Below are 21,676 nucleotides of genomic sequence, written 5' to 3'. Positions count from 1 at the left end.
AAACTCATTTATTCAAAATTTTAGCTGATACTATTGAGCAGTGGTTAGAAACTTTTGCTGAATGGATGGGGATTCTTAGGATAGTTGAGAGGCAAAGCATTTTTATCCTTAGAGGAACATGACTCTCACTTCCATTATTCTTCTTGGGCCCTGGGGCTTCCAGCAGATTAACAGAAGTGTTTGTGACTTCCAATACATTTATAATCATTTCAAAACAAAAGAATTTTCAAGTTACTTACTTAAAAAAAAAAGCATTGTATTTAAAATGGCAGATTATCCTCCAGAAAGTTGGTGGCTATTACTTTCTGCCCTCACCTCGAGTATAAGAGATTTCTATACCAGACTGACACCTAGACTGGGCACCTCCATTCCTTTGATCTCAGGCCAATCTGATAAACGCAGAATGCAACTTTTCTTGTTTCTACCTCTTTGATTATTGGCAAGGGAGAACACTGTATCCTACCACAGATGTCATTTGGTTTACTGTCTGGTGCTCAAGTTTCTTTTGGGCTGCTTGGTTTCTCTTACTGACTTATAAGCATGTGAAAACATTTAATGTATAATGAACATATTAATGTGTAAAGATTTTTCCCTTCCTCAGGTCCAGTTTCCTTCTAACTCTCTTAGAGAGATCACATGTGATCCATTGTTTGATTATTTTTTAAGCTCAAATAATAATATTAGGAATAGTATTTGGAATATCCATGTCATGCGTTTTTGCATTGAGTTTACTGAGATGTCTGGGGGACTGCGTCTGCACCTAGACATGGCTATCCACTCAGAAAAAATAGATAATAGTCTTGAAGGAATGTAGAGTGCTTGCCCTCACCTTTTCATAATTCTGCCAGAATTTATGTGAGTCCCAGGTCCTCATCGCACTAGTGAGCGCTGAGTGCTCACGGGGGTGTGTGTAGGTGAGGATGTGGTTTGAATTCTATGTCCTCTTGCCCCACTCATGCCCTAGAAATCCTTGCCGCCCTGCGATTGGCCTACATAGGCTTGGGCTAGTCCCTGGCAGAGTATCAAAAGGTTACTGGGTGCCCAACGACCTCAGACTCTCAGACCAGTGATCTGAAGACACTATCATGACTGTACAGTTAAGGGCCTCTTGTCTTTTTCTCCTTTTCCTAGCCGGCTTTGTTCAGACAAATTCCAGTCTAGAGAAGGTGAGTGACTTCCAGAGAGGGTGGGACAGGGTTCAAAGGCGGAGTCTTGGGTCCTGCTCCAAGATCCTACCCTCAGCCCTTCTTGTAGGGCTCTGACCTCTGCTTCCTCCCTCTAAACCTTTCTTCTCTTCTCCTTGAATCTTCTTCACGTCTATGGTGTTCCTTGAGCTGAATATGGGTAGGGACAAGAAAGCCTTTTTACTGTGGTCCTTTCTCCCCTTCTTCTCCAGGTAGAGGTTGCCTGGACCTCCCTCCAGCCACCCATCAGTATGCATCAGAGCTGGGTCTGAGGCATGGGCTGTAGTGGGCATCAGAGTGAGTGGGGATCAGGGTTTGGAGGAAAGTTTGAGTTGAGTCATCTCAGACACAGCTAAGCAGGAAACATATGAAGAGGTGGAAAAATGAATGTGGAAGTTTTAGGGATGGATAAAATCAGAGTTATCAGAGAAACATAAAACATATGGAAAAAACTAATTGGAGGCTAAAACAATTGGATCTGAAGTTAGAAGTCTTGAATTCTGGCCTCAGTTCTATTTCCAATTCATGGCTGATTGATACAATTTAAAAGTTGCCTTATTGATAAAAATGTGTGTACGGTGATGGCAGGGGCAGTTTAGGAAAGAACAACAATAAACTAGAAGACCCAGAAGCAAAAAGCAATCAAAAGTGAGGGTCAAGCAAACTCTCATTCACATAATGGGTTATCATTTTTGGCCTGAGACAAGTCACTTCACCTCCATTAGTCTCTGCTTTCTCACCATAAATGTGTGTATAAGAGGGTCTACCCACTGTTCACCCAGTTATGGGGTGGAGGGGTGAGCAAAAATTATCGTGCATATGATGTGGTCTGTAAATGCAACTCTAGTAAGATCTTCCTTCCTCTTGATTAGATAACCTCTTGAGTGATTTCCCTTATTTTTGAAAGTTGATACAGTGTTTATGCTATCCGGGGCTGGCTACTTGGGTGTGGAGACCCTTGGCTGTAGAACTTGCTTAACATAGGCCAAGTCTGGAGATATTTGAGACATATCATGCAGATCTAAATAAATGTGAAATAACAATGAATATCAGGAGTAAGCTGGACTGGACCTAGAGGAGTCTTCAAGATCAGAGTCTAAGGCCACGAATTCTGGTACCCAACATGATTTTCAGGAATTTTCATCACAGTAGCAAAGACGGGAAAAAGGCAAATTCTTAAAAATGTTTAGCAGGGAACCAGGCATAATGGAGATAGGAATGGATACTCTGATATAATGTTCTGTTTATATATGTCTCAGTTTTGCTGGTGTGTATTTGTGCGTGCATTTAGGGAAAGGTGCAAAAGCCGGAATAGAGAAAATGCCTCTCCCCAGGAGTAAAAGCTAAGTAGCTAAGTGTGCTAGGGATAGAATCAGTGGTATTCTGGTTTGGTTTTGTGTTGGATCACGCCTTTAGGTGGGGCAGATGGTGTCTGACTAAAATTTTTTATAGTCCTTGCATTTCCAGGGAGTCTAGTTTAATCTTAGTTTAAGTCTGGACCTTTCTTATTAGATTATGTCCTTCCCTCCTTTCTCTGGTCAGTACCTCTCTGCCTTTTTCTGACTGGGTGGTTTGGATGTTAGCTTTCTTTACATACTTTGGGATTTTACATTCCCTATATTCCAGAAACCATTTATAGCAGCTTCCCTAATATAAGGAAGGAAATCAGGATGTGCTGGTGAGCCCTGTGGAGTCAACACATTCTGGGTACTGCATGGACCCTGCCTGGATAAAGACAGAGGAGAGATAAGATGAGATCTGCCTGTAGAGGAATTTAACCTAGGGACAGGCAATGAAAATTCCATGCTGAACTTATTTCTATTATATGGAACTTTGCTCAAATATGTTCCATAGATTGGATAAGGATTAAGGTAGATGGAGCTGGTGGAGAAGGTAGGTATTAGATAGCTAGAGCACGATGGGTAAGGAGTTGGGCATGTGATAAGTTGGATGCTGCCAGACACAGTTTAGTGACCTGCTTACAGATGGATTTTTGAGCTCTCCATCTCTTTTCCTGGCAGCTACAAAAAGTTAGAATTTCATAGTATTGGCTTACAAGACCATCATATGAGTAAGAGTTCATTGAAAGAGAAAACTACTCAAGGTAGGAGTAATATTAGATTCTAGAATGCTAAACCTAGAAGCCTTTCAGGATCTAATAGGAATCTAGACAAATGTCTTCATTTTTACCAGTGGGGAAACTGAGGGCCGAGGATGAGAACTTCCCAGGATCACAAGGAACTCTTTTTTTTTTTTTTTTTAATATTATTTTATTAGTTGGAGGCCAATCACTTTACAACATTTCAGTGGGTTTTGTCATACATTGACATGAATCAGCCATATAGTTACATGTATTCCCCATCCCGATCCCCCCTCCCACCTCCCTCCCCACCCGACTCCTCAGGGTCCTCCCAGTGCACCAGGCCCGAGCACCTGACTCATGTATCCCACCTGGGCTGGTGGTCCGTTTCACCATAGATAATATACATGCTGTTCTTTCAAAACATCCCACCCTCACGTTCTCCCCCAGAGTTCAAAAGTCTGTTCTGTATTTCTGTGTCTCTTTTTCTGTTTTGCATATAGGGTTATCGCCACCATCTATCTAAATTCCGTATATATGTGTTAGTATACTGTAATGTTCTTTATCTTTCTGACTTACTTCACTCTGTATAATGGGCTCCAGTTTCATCCATCTCATTAGAACTGATTCAAATGAATTCTTTTTAACGGCTGAGTAATATTCCATGGTGTATATGTACCACAGCTTCCTTATCCATTCATCTGCTGATGGGCATCTAGGTTGCTTCCATGTCCTGGCTATTATAAACAGTGCTGCGATGAACATTGGGGTGCACGTGTCTCTTTCAGATCTGGATTCCTCAGTGTGTATGCCCAGAAGTGGTATTGCTGGGTCATATGGCAGTTCTATTTCCAGTTTTTTAAGAAATCTCCACACTGTTTTCCATAGTGGCTGTACTAGTTTGCATTCCCACCAACAGTGTAAGAGGGTTCCCTTTTCTCCACACCCTCTCCAGCATTTATTGCTTGTAGACTTTTGGATAGCAGCCATCCTGACTGGCGTGTAATGGTACCTCATTGTGGTTTTGATTTGCATTTCTCTGATGATGAGTGATGTTGAGCATCTTTTCATGTGTTTGTTAGCCATCTGTATGTCTTCTTTGGAGAAATGTCTGTTTAGTTCTTTGGCCCATTTTTTGATTGGGTCGTTTATTTTTCTGGAATTGAGCTTCAGGAGTTGTTTGTAATAATTTCACAATTTGTATGGAAATACAAAAAACCTCGAATAGCCAAAGTAATCTTGAGAAAGAAGAATGGAACTGGAGGAATCAACCTGCCTGACTTCAGACTCTACTACAAAGCCACAGTCATCAAGACAGTATGGTACTGGCACAAAGACAGAAATATAGATCAATGGAACAGAATAGAAAGCCCAGAGATAAATCCACGAACCTATGGACAGCTTATCTTTGACAAAGGAGGCAAGGATATACAATGGAAAAAAGACAATCTCTTTAATAAGTGGTGCTGGGAAAACTGGTTAACCACTTGTAAAAGAATGAAACTAGAACACTTCCTAACACCATACACAAAAATAAACTCAAAATGGATTAAAGATCTAAATGTAAGACCAGAAACTATAAAACTCCTAGAGGAGAACATAGGCAAAACACTCTCCGACATAAATCACAGCAAGATCTTCTATGACCCACCTCCCAGAATATTGGAAATAAAAGCAAAAATAAACAAATGGGACTTAATGAAAATTAAAAGCTTTTGCACAACAAAGGAAACTATAAGTAAGGTGAAAAGACAGCCCTCAGATTGGGAGAAAATAATAACAAATGAGGAAACAGACAAAGGATTAATCTCAAAAATATACACAAGGAACTCTTAACAATAGACCAAGCTTCTGATTCCCAGGTAGAGCTCTTTCCACTCCACCATGCTGATGAGTGGGGCAGGAAGTCAGAAGACCTAGGGAAAGTTAAAGAAGTAATAAGGCTATCTTGAAATACTTGGGCAATTAAAAACCTTCCCTTCACTGAGGGAATCCAGGCAAGATGCCTTCAACCCAGAGACAAGGGGTAGCTTCATTTTCAGAGAAGCAAGAAAGGCAGTATGCTTTTCAGTTTGACTTCACTTACTTCCAGGCCATCCCATTCCAGCTCATGAATCTGTGCTGTTTTCCATTCATCCAAGCAGTTCCTGGTATTTTGCCTCTACAAAGATAATAAAGAGACTTGACTGCCTGTTCCTCAAAAAAACCATTGCCTTTCAAGTCACAAGACCTAGTATCAATCTTGTCATTGACACATTATATGACTCGTATTTGTTTTCTGGATCTCAGTTAATATATGTATTGTTTTTTGAATGGTTTGAAAGATTATACTGACATTAGGAATTATTATTACTAAAATTATGATTTTTTAAAATCTTCCAGATGGATTGCTACAAAGATGTGAAAGGCACCATCTATGATTATGACGCTTTCACTCTTAATGGAAAGGAACATATTCAGTTCAAGCAGTATGCGGGCAAGCATGTCCTTTTTGTCAATGTGGCCACCTATTGTGGTCTGACAGCTCAATATCCCGGTAAGAGTTCATAGCCAAATCTCCTTGGGACTAATTTTCCAGCTTGTTATATTTTAAGTCATATTGGTATTATATTCTAATTTTAATTCTATATATCAAGATAAATACTCATGATCAAGTGACTTCATTCCCTAATGTCAGGAGTCAGCAAACTATGGTCCACAGGGCAAATCCAGTCATCCTAATTTTGTAAATAAAGTTTTATTGAACACAGCCATGACCATTCATTTGCAGATTGTCTATGGTTTATATTATGCTGCAAGACAGAGTTGAGTAGTATGAGTGTTGGTGCCAGAGGCCATCTGAAATGACTAATCTGGACCTTCACAGAAAATGTTTAATGACCTCTTCCTACGTCCTGCCTCTGCTTTGCTCCTGAGATTTCCAGGAGAACCAATAATGTATTTGAGAGCTAGCAGTCTCTCTGAAGATTCAAGTCTTCTTGGCAAATACAGGAGGTAGGATTGCTGTTTTTGAGACTTTTCCAGGTAACTTACAAAGACAGGGAAAAGAAAAAAGGGCTTTATACCTGGAGCCATTTGACTGGAGTGAGGGCTGGAGAGGAGACCATAAGAGAGGCGAACGCTTGCTCTCCAACCTCAATGCCTCCTTCAGGTGTAGATTTTTTTCCCCTCTCTGTGATTATTCAGGGTGGAATGTTATCTTTCTCATATCTTAGGCCATATTGATTAAAAGCCAATAAATAATGAACAGGACTAATTTTTATCAGAAATAGATGCCTTTCTTATATTTGAACTAATAAGAACTTCATTTTTAAGTTTTTCATTATTATATTTTGAATAGGTACTGAACTGAACTGAACTATATTCACAAGGCTCAAAATTAAAGGAATAAAAAAGTTTAGAGTAAAAAGCCTTTTCATCTCTTTCCCTTCCCTTCTGATGACCAGTATTATCATGTTTACAAAATACATATGTATTCTTTTTTTTTTTTACTTTTCTACCAATTGATGACATATAATAAATGATGATGATGATAGTGACTCAGTCATGTCCGATGCTTTTGGACTCATGGACTGTACCTGCCAGGCTCCCCTGTCCATGAGATTCTCCAGGCAAGAATACTGGAGTGGGTTGCCATTTACTTCTCCAAACAACTAATAAATACAACCTGCCAATTTCCTTTTTTAAATTAATAAGATACCTTGGAGTTTGGATCATTTCCTCCCTCTGTTTTAAGATTGAATAATATTCTATTGGACCATACTTCATTTTGCCAGTTTATAGGGATTTTAAAAATCAATTTATTCAGTTCCAACTCTGTATGTAATAGGTGCAAGAACTGGGGAATAGTTTCTCAAGAATTGGAAGACAGGTCTCCTAATTAATAGTCTGTTTCCTAGAGAAGTTATTATCTATAGTGACTAAGGACAAGAGGGGAGGATGTGGGGAAAGTACTTAGGAACCATGTGGAAATAGGAAAGCAATCTTATATTGCAGAAAATAAAAATAAAAGGACCCAGAGGAGCTATCCGTTGACACTGTTGCCTGAGCAGACTGTTCAGTTAGGGACTGGTTAGTGTTTGTTATGGAACTGAAGATGTCTGGCTCACAAAGGGTGAAAAAGAAGATGATTATAAAAGTCCGGGGAAACAAACTGAAAACTTGGGGAAGGCAATTGGAAGCTTGTGTTTTGGTATATCAGTGAGGGTTTTTAGGTAGAATGCATCTTTAACATCCTAAAGATTGTTAAAGAACACCAGAAAGCTCAACTTGAAATTTCTCTGGTTCTTTTTGCCCCTGTCAGATTTACCCCCCACTCCACCCAGAGTGAACTAACCTGTGAAGAGAAGTCCATTCTCATTGTGCGTGTCTTTTCCTTTAAGGAAAAAAAAAAGATTCAGTCTACCAATTAACCAACCAGAGAAGGCAAACTGATGGTCAGTGATGTTTAAATGTGGTTTTGTTTAAAATTAAAATTAAATTAAATTAAAATTTTCGTTTTTAAATTGTGGTACAAAAAGGCAAAATATAAAATTTACCATCTTAACCATTTTTTTTTTTTTCATCTTAACCATTTTTAAGAAGACCGTTCAGCAGTGTTAAAAATATTCATTGTTGTGAAACAAATCTCTAGAACTTTTCTATCTTGCAAAACTGAAACTCTGTGTCCATTAAATAACAGCTTCCTTTTCTCCTTTCCCCCAGCCCCTGGTAACCACTATTCTACCTTCTGTTTCTATAAATTTGACTACTGTAGATACCACATGTATTTTTCTTACCTGCAGTATTTGTCTTTTCATGACTAGATTATTTCACTTAGCATAAAGATTCATTCATGTTGTAGCATGTGACATCATTTCCTTGCATTTTAAAACTGAATAATATTCCATTGTATATGGATAGACCACATTTTGTTTATGCATTCATCTATCAATGGACATTTGGGTTGCTTCTACCTCTTGATTTTTATGTATAGTGCTCCTGTGAACATGGGTGTGCAAATATCTCTTTGAAACTCTGTTTTCAATTCTTATGCATGTATGCCCAGGATTGGGACTGCTGCTTTATGGTAGTTCTATTTTTAATTGTTTAAGAAACCTCCATGTTATTTTCCATAACAGTTATACCATTTTACAATTCCACCAGAATTGTAAATAAAGATGACTGAGGAGCCACCTCAGAATAATGTATCCAGAAGAACTTCTGGAAAGGAATCTGGGCATCCCTATTTTTAAGGAAAGGCCCCTGTCTGATTCTGATATGCTGCAGACTTGGGAAATACTGCATTATAACAAAGGGCTTTTGCATACATGTCTGGGGATCTAGTATCTCATTTCAACCCTGTCATGAACAGTCTTTCTGACTTAGATATTTTCCCCCTTTTCCTGGACTTCTGTTTTTTCCTCTGTAAAATGGGTATGTTCAAGGATCACTCTGTCTGTATACACAAGGCAGGCTCTCTGGCCAGGCCACCATATTGTCCATTTTCTACCCATAGAACTGAATGCACTACAGGAGGAGCTGAAGCCCTTTGGCCTAGTTGTGTTGGGATTTCCCTGTAACCAATTCGGAAAGCAAGAACCAGGAGAAAACTCAGAAATTCTTCCAGGACTGAAGTAAGTGCCTACTTAAAACCCTACAGAAATCTGTCTCTGTCTACCTTTCCTGCATTACCAGAGGCACTTCCATTTGGGGAATTCCGGGATGGGCGGTGGGTTAATAGGCTTGGGACACTTCCTACCTGATTTAACCTTGGCCTTCACTGATGTGAGGCTGGCAGTGTCAGAGCTGTTCTCCCCTTCCCTGGGAAGTGAGACCTGGATGGATGGTGGAGGAGTGGGAGCACAGAAATAGCTCCTGGTGTTGCTGGTACAGAAACAATACAGATGGGAGACAGTGACAGCATGTGGAATACAGAAAAATAAAGTGTCAGGGAGCCCAAAGTTTAACAATAGTCTTATTTTCCCTTCCCAGCCCTGTTTTCTATATCTCCACATCTGTTTCCCCTTTTTCATAACCTCAAATCCTGGTACCCTATTATAATTTTCTCTCATATTCTGGAGCTTCCTGGGAATATTATGGTTCATTGCAGGTATGTCCGTCCAGGAGGAGGATACGTACCTAATTTCCAGCTGTTTGAGAAAGGGGATGTGAATGGTGAAACAGAGCAGAAAGTCTTCACCTTCTTAAAGGTGAGTTAAATTACTGACCTAAGCTTTTTCTTCCTTAATATTCCTAAAGTAGAGTTGGTGTGGTAGAAATGGATGCAAGGGCTCCTGCCTGGAGGAGGGGTTGGACTCTTTGGAAGAGATCTCTTTATAAGCATAGGGACTAGGGTTAAATTTTTTAGTATCTGTGATGCTCTGGCTTTGTGGTACAAAGCATTGTGTAGAGTCCCCTTTCACTGGGACCACTCTTTTGTTCATTGACATTCATTCATTCAAGGAACATTTGTTGAGTGCCTGCTATCTATTAGGCAGTTTGCTAAACAATAAGGGTATAGAAATGAACAGACGCAGTCCCTGTTCCTCGATGAGTTAATACTGGAGAAGACAAAAAAAAAAAAAAAGGCAGATTGCATAATACAACGCAATAAATGCCTTTTATGAAACACTGGCTCTTAGATACAGAGAACGTGAGAACTAAAAAGGGCCCTTAATGATCATCAGAGTTCAGTGTTCTTAAATGCTGGACTGTGGGCCAAGGTTGACCCACGCTGAGATTTTTATATATACTCAGTAAACTGAAAAAACACGGCAATGTAAGGAGGGTTTCATAAACCTCAACTGATTTATAGAGCTGCCCTTTATTCTAAGATTAGGACACATATGTAATTTATTCTTATAATTACCTCTTTAAAACTAAATGAAGTAATGGTGTTTTTAAATTTTTCTCTTATCTTTCAAAACAAAATATTGGAACTCCATATTGGCCCCAAAAGGTATTTTCGAAAGATGACTGGCCCATGGAGCATCAAGATCTAGGAAACCACATTCTAATCTATTCACTTTAAAGAAAAGGAAATTGAGAGCTAGAGAGGTGACATATCTCATTCATAGGAACAGGATTTTGTGATGGGGTCACAGGGAGAAACAGAAAGAGGGAATAAACTTTTGCTATAATATCTACAGTTTTCTTGGTAGTTAGCATGGTTGTGATTTGGAGAATATATTAAGAATCATAGGAAATGAAAATATCTCAACATAAGAGGAAGTGGATATCTGTGGGTGAAAATAGCCTGGATCATCCATGAGCAGAAATGATTCCGCCATTTCTCTTTTCCATCTCTCTGCTGCAGCAATCCTGTCCTCATCCTTCTGAGATTATGGGCTCAATCAAACATATATCCTGGGAACCCATCATGGTCCATGACATCCGCTGGAATTTTGAAAAGTTCCTAGTGGGACCTGATGGCGTCCCTGTCATGCGCTGGTTTCATCGGACTCCAGTTAGTACAGTCAAGTCAGATATTCTGGCATACATGAAACAGTTCAAAACCAAATAAGAAGATCAAGTTGGGGGCAGGAGCCATCCTGCTTCTTTACTTGAAGACCTGTTTAAAAAAAAAAGATCTTTTCTGTACATTCTCTTCCTAAACGCCCTCCACTTGACTAAATCACCTCTATAGTACCAAAATTCCCACTCTGTATCAAGTAGATTTATGTTCAGAAGGCTACTACTATTTCTCCCTGCAGGAGTATGTGGGTAAGAGAAAAGAATGGAAACCCTAAACCCTCAGCTATCTGTTACAAGTTTAATAAAGCACATATATATATCCCTAGAGGAGGGCATGGCAACCCACTCCAGTATTCTTACCTGGACAATCCCCATGGATAGAGGAGCCTGGCAGGCTGAAGTCTATGGAGTCACAAAGAGTCAGATACGACTGAGTGACTAAGCACAGTATATATGTGTAGATATCTATACATATTTATATATATCAAAGGAAAATTATTCATCCATGAGGATAGGTCAATTTGCCATGATATCCTGAAAAAGAATGTTCCTACACATTCTGAGTCTTCCCTCCCTCTCTACCCTAAATGTGTAGAATTGACAATGTGGTGAATAGCCATACAATTTAAGTTCTACTTCGTAACATTTGTCTTCCCCTAGAAGAAACATGTGAAGTCCATTTCCAAATATTTTCAGATCAGTCTTTTTCCATGACACCCCACCCATCCCTGCCTCCACTGATCTGTCACTCTTTTGTAGGAGCCCTAGATAGAGTGGGAGCAAGAAATCACCTCACATGAAGGAAAGAGTATCTCCATGATGGTGGCAGACAGAGCCTCTTTCTAATTCGGACCCTACAAAAACTTTCGTCTGTCTGATCTTTAGTGTATTCAGATTATGACACTTGGGCAGAGCATCCTTCAAAAGATAGGCTTTCCCTTCTCAACCCTAGAATCCTTAGCTTCAAAACCAGCCCTGCAACTATCTCTAATAAAATGTTTCCTACAGCATCTGGAATCACTGTGATGGTTTTCAAATCCTATCCGGAGCTCAAACTCATTTTCTCTCTCTCTTCCTCACTGTGACTGTCACAGATGGTGTATTGACTAAATACCTGAACCCTTTGGATTAAAGATTTACCTTCCTAGATCCTTGGAAGGTTGTTACCTGATGACTCTCAACTGTCTTTAGGAATTGTCTCAGGTCAAGGTCACATTTCATTTCCAAGGGCAGCCTATATCCAATTACTGGTCTATGAGAGGTATAACAGCCAAGATCTGACTTCTCAACTTGGAACGTATCTAAAGGGCCCATTCCAGTGGTGGAGCACTCCCCCAGGAGCAGGCAAATGTCCTTTTGCACTTGCACTGCAGCTCAGTTTTTGCCTCTGACAAATTTTGATTCTTCATTGCTTCTCAGGTGGTCACCCTGAGATAGTGCCCCAGTAAGGTTTCTGAATGCAAATCCCCATCTTTCCAGGGAACACAAAATGCAGTAGTTGATACCAAAAGTATCTGAGAAAGAAAATGCTAAGATGAGGTTTTTTGTTTTTTTTTTTTTTTTGGCCCCACCCATGCAGCAAGTGGGGATATTAATTCCCTGACCAGGGATGGAACCCATGCCCTTGAAGTGGAAGTGCAGTGTCTTAACCACTGGACTGCCAGGGAAGTCCCTAAAATGAGATTTTTGAAGCTGGATTATCCATCTGGTTGGCAGTAAAGGGATTGGTAGAACACAAACAGCCACTGGCCTTAAACTTTCACCCAACCTGAACTGAGATGCTCTACCGGTGGATATACAAAAGCAGATGTGATGTATCAGATGCTTGATAAATGTGGGAGAGATGGTAATAATAATGTAATAGAATTCTTCAGTAGAAGAAACTGATGCCTTGGAGAGAGATGATTAAATGCTGAAGATGATATCTCATCAAATAAAGTGAAAGTCACTCAGTTGTGTCCAACTCTTCGGGACCCAGGCCAGAATGCTGGAGTGCGTAGCCTTTTCCTTCTCCAGGGGAATCTCCCCAACCCAGGGATTGAACCCAGGTCTCCCACATTGCAGGCAGATTCTTTTACTAGCTGAGTCACAAAAGAAGCCCATCAAAGTTGAGGCTAATGTGAAAGCCAGAGTCTTCATAGGAGGGTATAAAGAAACTCTCATATCCTGCAACTCAAGGGCACAAAAAGCTAAGTTTCAGCTCCAAGATTTAATCACAGGAATAGTAGGACTCCAAAGTAGGTTAAATTCTCAAACTAGATTATCTTCTATGCCTAGGTCATGGCCTCAATTGGAAAAGAACAGAATATTGAGACATTGGATGGAGACATCTGGTGGGATGCATTGTTGTTGCTGTTGAGTTGCTAAGTCATGTTCAACTCTTTGTGACCCCATGAACTGTAGCCTGCCAGGCTCCTTGATCTATGGGACTTCCCAGGCAAGAATACTGGAGTGGGCTGCCATTTCCTTCTCCAGGGGATGCATTAGAACATAGAAATCTCCAGATTTCCCAAGATCCTTTGAGCGTTTTAGAAGTAGCCCAATCTTCCTTATCAAGGTTTAGTTAGTCCTTCTTCCTTGAAGATGATGCAGAGATCTCTCCTCTGCCAAACATGTACCTCTGCCACCCATTTAGCATCCTTCCATACAGAACTAAATTCTAAGTGTTCTGGATCAAGGAGAGTAGAATGCAAAGTTAGTTGATGTAGAATACACTGATACTAGAGCATTCTCCCAAAGTACAGAATTTTTATATGCTGGCAAAAACTCAACGTACTGTTAGGATTCTCTGCTTAAAAAAGCAAAAGCTTTCACTAAATGTGGTAAGAATGCCAGGACTCTTGAGATTGATGGCAGAAAGAGGGATCAAAAACTCAAAGCAGTGGACATGCTAGAGTGCATTTACCATGTAATACTAGAAAACCCACTAGAGGAATGGGTAACAGGAGAGTCAAAAGATATTCTGTTTGGGGGTGGGAGAAGGCATGTGCTGGGCGAAGGACACTACCATTGCTAAGAAGTTCCATGGTGAGTGTCCTCTATTGGCCCTGCTCTGGTGATACGAGATTCTGCTACAGAAGTGGCTTCACTGACAGCAATGGGAATTATAGGATTTTGAAACAATTCATGCCAGAAATAGCAGCACTCAATTGGTCAGAATCTGGTCAGTCTGTACATGTGCACGTGCCAGGTGTGGGTGGGCAAAGTTACTGTAATGAAAGACAATTTCAGAGAGGTAGCCAACTTTGTAGTGTTGAGATGGTTAATAAAATACAGCATCCCTAGAAACAAAATAGATGGGCAGCCAATAAGCATATCGCTGTCTACACATAAGAAATCAAGGATAATCAGAAGACTTAGGGTAGCTGCCCCAGTTAAAAATAAAATCACAATACCTTGCCCAGTTTCTGATCTTAAACCAGTTTTCAGATCTGACCTCTTGGATTAAAGAAGAAGGCAAGTCCTGAGGACCCTGCAGTGCCACTGAAAATATATAGAATATAATTCCCCCATTTCTTTCCTAAATGGACTTATATCCATTTACTCAACAATCATAGACTCAATAAAGAGAAAAACCCTCAGATTTCAAGGACTGTTGGAAACAAGGTTCAAGTGAATAATGATATGGAAAGACCCAAAGTGTCATCACAGCCCCTCTGTTAAAATAGAGGTAATGGGGGTCTGGTTCACAGTGTGTCCACTCAGGCCGTGGATCCATCTGGTGGAAGTTTCTTTTGTCCCAAAATGTATAACTAGAATGAAAAAAGCTTGAAATGAACCACAAATATAAACGATATATTTCTCTGAGTATGAGACTTCAGAAAATTTTCAAGTTACCACCTTTTTGTTTTTCTGCATTTCCTTAGTCTGTATTGCATTTAATATAGTTGATTTAAACTTAGTACATTTAAAACAGTGCTTTTTCTAAAGGAAATATTAGCTCTGTGAATGTTTCAGGATAGCAAAGTATTTTAAGATTCTTAAGTTAAAAAAAAACAGTGACTGTGTCGGGGTGGGACAGGTGGCATCTGAAGCAGAGGGAAAGTCGGCCGAGAGTAGGGCAGAGCCGAGACAGAGGTGATGCAAGAAAGCAGAATCGCTGAGATGAAAAGTCTCCGGGAATTCGGAAGCAATGAAAATGCACTGTGGTCTTACAGATGGAGTACACACTCCTGAGTGGAAAGCTTCCTGCCTTTGTGGAACCAATGTAACTTCCCCCCCCCCCCCCCCCCAATTCAAATGCTTTCAAATAAGTCTGAATTTAGAGAAGCCGTGGGACTATGAGCGGAAAATCAAGATGGAGATGACTGCGACGCTCAATCGCGGCTGCATCTCTGTACTGTGGGGGAAACGGCGGCAGACTGGCTGATACCAACTGATCAAAAACTGCCGCTGTGAATCGCATATCAGATTCAAAGAGAAAACCCCGTATCAGAAGGCGCCATTTTATTCATAATATTGACTACCTTAAATAAAAGTCTTCATCTGTGAAAGTATATTCACTTACACCTGCCCAAACCCCTACCTATCAGAGCTCCAGTGGCGCAATTGGTTAGCGCGCGGTACTTATAAGACAGTACACTTGTGAGCAATGCCGAGGTTGTGAGTTCAAGCCTCACCTGGAGCAAATTTTACTACTCTCTAGCCACATGAGACAGGTTAAATTTGAGGTCCCCACAAAGAGATCAAGGGTTGGGATTTACATACTAGAACTTGGCTGTGGTTTGTCTTAAAATTCTCTGTTTACGGTCGTGCATGGTTAAGTACCATCCCGCTGATTTCGGTTCCTTCCTTCTTCCGACACTTTGGCAATTTAACTTTTGTCTCTTGCCAAGACTGTTTCACAGTAATAAACTACGTCTGACTTGTCAATTATGTCAAATGTGGACGATCTTGGTTTTTAAAAGTATCTCAGTGGGAAATTTCCTGTATTTGAACCTGCTTTCCTCAGTTTCTCCACTTATCGGGGCTTCCTCTAAGGTGCTTATTACTCTTTAAAAGTCCATGCAGCTTGTAGATATATCAGACACTCAGGAACTCAGTCTCAGGAAAGGAGTTGAACCAGGAGTCTGTGTGTGGGTCACTTAATCTCACCTTCTGGATCGTAAACATTATCAGAGTCATCCTGAGACAAGGACACGGAGCTCTCTGGCTTTACAAAAATTTATAATTACACGTGTTCAAATGCTCAGCACTATCAGTGCTTTTTCAGCTGCTGCTACATTTTGGAGTGCTTACATTCTCCCTGGCCCCACCCTGAGCTGCCCACTAGGTAAAGGTGGGTTCAAAACAAGGTTCACAGACCAATTCAGATTACACTGGTGAAGAAATGATAATGGATAATTTACTTACCAAGATATAGCAATAGTGGCTATTCACAGTGCTGTTTTTAGTATTAAATGAGATAACAAATCATTGTTTGATTGATTGATTGTTGTTGTTCAGTCACCAAGTCCTGTCATAAATTCCCATTATGCATGTCCCTTTGGAATATATTGTGCAGAAGCTACCACCAAGAGGTGGAGTCTATTTCCCTCCTTGTATGTGAACTGACCTTGTAATTTGTCCAATAGAATGCTGTGGTAATGATGTTGTGGGAGTGAGGTTGTGGGAGTTTCAATATTAGGGTTCAAGAACCTTATAACTTCTGCTCTTGCCATCTTGGGACCCTGAGACATCATGTGAAGAAATCCCACCTAACTTCCCGAAGGATGGGAGATCATGTGAAGAGAGAGTCCCAGCCATCCCAGTCATTCCAGATGATACCCCAGACAGTGAGTGGGAACATTTTGGACCATCTAGTCCCAGTCAGGCTGCCAGATAACTGCAATCAACGAGTGACCACAAGCAAAACCAGCAAAAGAATTGCCTAGTTGAGCACAGCCCAATAACTGACCTGCAGAATTGGAAACTAAATGTTGCTTTAAGTCACCCACAAAATTTCGGTGAGGTTTGTTACAAAGATGTAGATGACTGACATAAGCATTTAGCATGGAATTAGACTCCATAACAAGCAAACAGATTGATTTAGAGAGTAAAATTACCCATAAAGAAAAGCTCAAGTCTAGACATCTTTACTGCTAAATTCTACCGTTTTAAAAAAATTGATACTAATTCTTTACAAATTCTTATAAGAATTGGAAGAGGAAGCCATCATTACCCTGATGCTAAAGTCAAACAAAAACATCATGAGCTAAGAAAACTACAGACCAATATCTCTTATAAACATGGACATAAAAATTCTCAACAAAATACTAACAAACAAAATCCAGCAACAGATGAACATATTACAAAAGGACCTGAGGAAACGTTTGAGGATGGTGTCTGTGTTCATTATCTCTTTTGTAGTGGTGGTTTCATGAGTTATACATACGTCAAACTATAAGTTTAAATACAAGCAGTTTAAGGAAATTATGCCGCGATAAAGCTGCTAAAGAAGTACACTCACGGGAAAAAATCATTACAGCATTCGGCATGAGCAGTTGTGGATTTTTTTTCTTTCTTTCTTTCTCTTTTTCCTATACTGTGGAAGAGTTGTGTCTGGTGAGACTTATTTCTTCTTTGAATGTTTTAAAGAAGTTTGTAGTAAACGGAAGGACATGTAATTTTCTCAGTAGGAAGACTTGACAACTAATTCAAAATATTTCATCGTTTAAGACCATTTACAATTGTAATTCCTACTTGAATCTAATTAGAACAGTCATATTGTTCTATGAATGTGTCCATTACACCTAAATATTCAAATGTATTTGACCACGTTCTTTCCACTTGTGCAGAAGCTGCTCCCTGTTTATTATAATTTGCCTGACAGGTCTCTTCTCATGGTTCCAGGTTTCTGTTTTAACCCTGGCTCCTCAGATACTGCTTAACGTTCAACTAATTCATCCCGCAACGTGTGGGAGAACCCACAGCTGGTCTCTGAGAACCCACAGAAAGACGGTGCACCTCTTAGGTGGCATCCACGTGAATCAGGAGCCAGCTCCTCTAAAATGTGGCAAGATTTCCTGTCGAAAGGGGGCGCCATTTAAACTGACTTACAAAAAGCAAATCTCAACATTTTCCGCGCCGAAGTACAGAGCGGCACCTGAACACCAATGGAATAGTCGTACGCTAAAATAAGAGACGTCCAGACACTGCCGGACGAGGAGAGCAGAATTCCTTGACATTCGTGCCTTGTGGCACCCACCTCACTCACTGGGTCCACCCAACCCCCTGCAAGAGGGTCCAAAAAGACCAGGGCTGGCGCTCTTCGCAATCCCCACACCTGCGTGCCTGCCTGACCAAAGACTCCTATGGTGCAAACGGCTCGGTGGAGATGGCTGGCGCAGACCCCACTTACTGAATCACTTATAACCAAGGGGAGATCTCTGGAGTGCTATGATGCTCTAGTTTGGGATTTGAGAGCTGAAACAGTGATATCTGGGTAAAGGTAGCAGGAGTGTGAAAAAGGAAGCCACAACCACGAAGGGATTCGAACCCTCAATCTTCTGATCCGAAGTCAGACGCCTTATCCATTAGGCCACGTGGTCCTCGGTTCTTAGGGTGAAGGAAAATATTACAAGTATTGAGAATCTGGGCGATTCTTGTTACTGTAACTCTTATGAAAAGATACCATTCCCATCAATTTTACTTAAAAGGTGGTGTCATTGGTACAAAACCCAAGTAACTTTTTTAAAGAAGTTATGGTTAGACACTAGGGCAAAACGGAAATTCCGCTTTTCTCCAAACTCTACCCTTAGCCTGACACCAAATTTCTTTTCTGAACAGAATATTACACTTGTCTTGTAATGCCTCTTCAATCGGTTGATTAACCTGTTAAAAAAAAAAAAAAAAAAAGGATTGAAATGTCTTTCTGTAATCACGGCTACAAAGGCTCGATTTACCTTCAGAATGAAGACAAAGTCAAAATTAAGACCCTATGGGAATAAGTGAAAATTAAAAAAAAAAAAAAAAAAAGACCGCTCCTGGCATCCTCTCAGCTGGGCGCCCAATCCTGCCAAGACGTCTTCAATTAGGATTGAATTGAGTAGCGTCTTCCTAGGCCTGGCCCTTCTTGGAAACCACGAAAAACAGGCCCACTGAGTACCCTCCAGGGACACCTTAGTAAAAACCGCAACGATTGTACTTACTGAACAATTAGAAAATGTCCCTCCTCTTGTGCAGCCACTAGGTTGCGGGGTTGTGTGACTGAGAGGGAAGGAACCATTCTTCAGGTTAGAAAGGTTGGATTTTGAGTCAGTTTGTTGTGGTTGTCTGGTTTTTTTCCGGCTCATTTCCCCCAGCCACTCTCATCTCAGCGGATCTCGACCCCCCATTAGTGACGGTGCGGGCGAGGAAAGCACAAGGGTGGTGGGAAGGCGGGGGAGGCCTGGAGGAGTTACTCACACCGCCTGCTTTGGACTCTGTTCCTGAGGGGTGCGGTGGGCGCGGTGAAAGCAACCCAGCTGGAATCTGAGGCATTTGGGGGGGCCTCATTCCTCATTATTAGGAACTGCGAGGGCCTGATTTTGGTCTTCATCTAACCTGCCTTCTCAGAGCATTCCGGCTCCCCGCCCGGAAAAGTTGAGGTTACATAGATTTTTCACAATTTAGAGATGCTGGAGAAACAGCGTTTTCTCAAAAGCTTCTGAGCAGTGACTGCACCCTGAAGAGGCTGCTCTCTTTTGCTTGCTTTCCAGGAAAGCACCATCCCGGTTCTCTGGGCCACATAAAGTGACAGACTGTCTGGGGTCTGTCCTTAATCCAACCTTCAGTAAGCATTCCAGGAACTGAAATCTAAAAGATGAGAAAGGTTAGCAAAAAATAAAATAAAATAAAAAGCAAAAGAAGAGTATATCCAAAAGGTGGATCAGAATGTGCAAAAGTGTAAGAAATTTTGCCCAATTAGTTTGAAGTTTTAAATGAAATCGTAAATTCTGCAACAACAAAAAATCAATTAAATTTCACTAAAGAAAAATTAGCAAATATGAATAGTCCCAAACCATTAAACCATAAACACTCAAAAATTTTTCCCACAGAGAAAACTCCAAACCCAGATACTTTAATCTGAAAGTTCCCATGACTGAGGGACTGAACTGAACTGAACTGATTCTCTACTAGACAAAAGGAAAGCAAAAAAATAAAAAGCTGTGATGACTAGAAAGGAAGAAACAGAACTGACTTTTTCTTTTTAACAGATCGTGTTGGCAACCTACTCCAGTATTCTTGCCTGGAGAATCCCATGGACAGAGGAGCCTGGTGGGATCACAAAGAGACACAACTCAGTGACTGAACACATATACATACAAATACTTATGTACAAAGATCAAACAGAAAAATTATTATAAATAGTGTCAGAGTTTTACCACATTTTCATGACAGCTATAAAAATTTAGTTATATGCAATAAAGAAATATCTAGAAATCACACAAAATGATATATTATGATAATATTTCAATAACAAGGAAACATTCCAAAACAAATACAACATGGTTTCATGTATAGAAACTACAAACCAAGCATATTAAATAATCTGTTGTGTTAAATACATATATTAGTAGTAAAGCTTAAAAGCAAGGGACTGAATGGGAGGGAGGCTGTAGAGGGAAGGGATATGTGCATACTTAAAGCTGATTCGTGTTGTTGTACAGCAGAAGCTAATACAAAATTGCAAAGCAATTATATCCAATTAAGGGGGAAAAAAAAAAAGAACTAAGGACTCAACCATGTGCATGAGAAGTCTTGGGAATAAAGTATCCAGTCCCTTCAGATGGCTGCAACCAGTTCCTGGCTGAAAAATTAACTGCAACCCCATGAGAGACCTCCAAGCCAGTGCCACCCAGCTAAGCTGCTTCTAGATTTCTGATGCATAAAAATTACTTGAGAATAAATGTTTATTGCTGTTTTAAGGTTTTAAAAAAGCAAGGGAATGATAATCACAAGCATTAATATAATAGTTATCTCAAGTGAGAGAGAGATGTAGAGTGGAATGGGGCAAATGGAACTTATAAAATAAAGGCAATGTTCTCTTTCTTAATTGGTGGCTTTGTTTTTCTTTTTAAATTATTTTTAATTGAAATGTAACAAACATGCAGGAAAGTGTCCAAACAGAAGCATATAAAGAATACTTAATTTATGTAGATGTATATCTGAATATATATGTATGTGAGTGAAAGTCACTCACCAGAATACTGGAGTGGGTAGCTGTTCCCCTCTCCAGGGGATCTTCCTAACCCAGGGATCCAACCCAGGCCTCCTGTACTGTGGGTGGATTCTTTACCAGCTGAGCCACTAGGGAAGCCCTTATATATGTATCATGTCTATGAAATCTCACTCAGATCGTTTGTTCCAATTTATTGCCACTGTTTCTATCAAATTGAATTAAGTTTTGTCACCTAGGTTGTCTGTGTCAAGAAATACCAGAAGCCCCTCTCATGTGCCTCCTAACTACTTTCTTCTTAAGGGTAATCACATTTTGGATTCTGATATTGTCTATTAACTTTGTACATTTTAAATAACATATAAATAGAATTTTACAATGTGTACTCTCAGGTCCAGCTACTTTTGTGCAGCACTACGAGGTTCATCCATGTTGTATTCAATGATGTTGTTTGTATTTATATATATATAGTCATACACATATATAATAATATTGTATTAATATGCCACAATTTATCCATTCTAGTGGTGGATATATGAGTTATTTTCAGTTTGTGAAAATTGTGAATAGGGCTGTTAGGAACATTTTTGTATATGCTTTTCTGTGGACTTGTACACAGATTTCTATTGAAAACTGTAATTAAGAAATTGACCCCATTTCTGATATTTGCTGACAGCATTCAAGACCCATCACGCTCACATCAAAGCCAGCCCACAGAAAGTGCTTAAGCTCTCTCAGAGAGAAGATCAAACCATGCTAGTCCTGGTTCTCACTTAGGAATCTTCATTCCCCTCTCCCCTCCACAGCCTGCCCTCTAAC

General features: G+C 40.2%; 2 non-coding genes across 2 annotated transcripts; one reads left to right on the top strand and one right to left on the bottom strand.

Moving 5' to 3' along the window:
- Positions 1 to 15,252: 15,252 nt before the first annotated feature.
- On the top strand, positions 15,253 to 15,346 carry TRNAI-UAU (transfer RNA isoleucine (anticodon UAU)). The gene is made up of 2 exons: positions 15,253 to 15,290; positions 15,311 to 15,346. It is a non-coding gene; the product is annotated as a tRNA-Ile (tRNA).
- Positions 15,347 to 18,175: 2,829 nt separating this feature from the next.
- TRNAR-UCG (transfer RNA arginine (anticodon UCG)) lies at positions 18,176 to 18,248 on the bottom strand. Its single transcript has one exon. It is a non-coding gene; the product is annotated as a tRNA-Arg (tRNA).
- Between the last annotated feature and the right edge of the window lie 3,428 nt (positions 18,249 to 21,676).

This window comes from Muntiacus reevesi, chromosome 20 (genome assembly GCF_963930625.1).
Source record: "Muntiacus reevesi chromosome 20, mMunRee1.1, whole genome shotgun sequence".
NCBI classification, from domain to species: Eukaryota; Metazoa; Chordata; class Mammalia; order Artiodactyla; family Cervidae; genus Muntiacus; species Muntiacus reevesi.
The sequence above is the reverse complement of the archived record's forward strand: the minus strand, read 5'-3'. Positions and strand labels throughout refer to the sequence as shown.